This window comes from Octodon degus, unplaced genomic scaffold (assembly GCF_000260255.1).
Source record: "Octodon degus isolate 3935 unplaced genomic scaffold, OctDeg1.0 scaffold00057, whole genome shotgun sequence".
NCBI classification, from domain to species: Eukaryota; Metazoa; Chordata; class Mammalia; order Rodentia; family Octodontidae; genus Octodon; species Octodon degus.
Window position 1 is genome coordinate 6097308 of NW_004524633.1, and position 1722 is coordinate 6099029.

The following is a 1722-nucleotide window of genomic DNA, read 5'->3' on the forward strand; positions in this document are numbered from 1 at the left end:
AGGACAGCTGGGTCTTTCCCTGTGCAATGGCTGAGAAGTAAGGTGAGGCTCTGCTTCAGTGGGAGGGCTGGTGGGATGCCGTGCTGCTTCAGGAGGGCTGGGCAGGGGGATTGCAAGCTCCAGTCCAGCCTGGGTGACTTAGCAGGACCCTGATTCAAATTTTAACAATTAATAAAAGGGCTGGGATTAAGGTTTTTTCTTTCTTTTCTTTTCTTTCTTTCTTTCTTTTTTTTTTTTTTTAGGTTCAGCAATCATCAACTGATTTATTTGAAAGCAGAATTAAAAGAACATTGGATGTTTGTGAAATTTATGTTTCTTCTGATATTTATTAGTTATATCACAGATCCATGACAAACTACCAGGTGAATTTTACATTACTTTTTTTTTTTCTTTCTTTCTTTCTTTCTTTCTTTCTTTCTTTCTTTCTTTCTTTCTTTCTTTTTTTCTTTCTTTTGTGGAACTGGGGATTGAACTCAGGTACTTGAGCTTGCCAGGCCAAGTGCTTATTCCACTGAGCTATCTCACCGGCCCCGACATTACTTTTTCAAGCCTGAGGATTGTCAATGACTTCAAATGTAGCAGCTTCAAATTTGAAGCTAGGGAATGAGCCCATGTCTGCTGTACTACACACTTGCTTAAGCTTAAAAAGCTCTCTCCAGGTCTTGCTGATGTTCCAGGCTAGTGTCAACAGGTCCTCTACGTGCCTGTCACTTAGGCTTGCATTCTCCAGTCTTACCCATGAAGATTTTCTGCACAGGATCAAGTTCCTTAGCAAAGCCATGGCTGAAGCACCGATGTGCCCTTGGGAATGGACAGAGACTGCTGACTGAAAAACAGAGCAAAACCTGAACAGCCTCTGAAGAATCATGGTGACTCTACAGCACTTGCCTCAGTCCCAAGCTCCCAGGGCCGCTGCCACCACCTCCATTCTTCTTGGAATTAAGGGTTCTTGAAAGCAAGCGTTAATATTCAATTATTCGTCTAATCCTGCATAACTATATCTGTTAATCTGAACAACAGATTTGACGACAGAAACAGGTAGTATAACAACCATTGTTAGCTAGCTATTCTTGTTTTGCATACTGTAACATATGTAGTGTTGTATGTCACCCTTTATTTATTTATTTATTTTTTGGGGGGTAGTAGGGATCAAACTCAGGACCTGTGCTTGCCAGCAGGTGTTTATGCAGCTGAGCTATCTCTCCAGCCCATCTGGAGAGATAGTTCTACAGCAGCGCTTGCGAGTTCCCACTAGGAAAACCTAGAATAATCTCACCAGAGAAGTAGACGCTATAAAAAGAACCAAGTGGAAAGTACAGAACCGAAAGGCGCAATCAAGTGGAAACAGAGCTCTGTGACAGGGGAGGGGAGGGGGGCTTGCTGGGAGGGGAGGGGATGGGATGGGAGGAAAGAGGAATCGAGATTGGTGGGCACAGGTACAAATTCACTGACGTTCTAGACAGATGCACATGTAAAAAATGCTCAACATTATTTGGAAAAATACAAATTGAAGACACAATAAGATAGAACTACACAATTATTGGGGTCGCTAAAATAAAAAAAAATAGTTACAAGGCCACCTGCAGGGGATGGTGCGGAGGAACAGCATCGCGCACACAGGCTGGCAGGACGTGAAACGCCCCCCCGCGGCCCGGACGCCGCTCTACAGCGGCACAAGCACCTCCGCTGTGACCCGGGCCTGTATTCACAGGCACTGATCCA

At 44.4% G+C, this 1722-nt stretch overlaps 1 pseudogene; it reads right to left on the reverse strand.

Annotated features, from left to right (window-relative positions):
- Positions 1-544: 544 nt before the first annotated feature.
- On the reverse strand, positions 545-868 carry LOC101577987 (annotated as a pseudogene).
- Positions 869-1722: the final 854 nt, after the last annotated feature.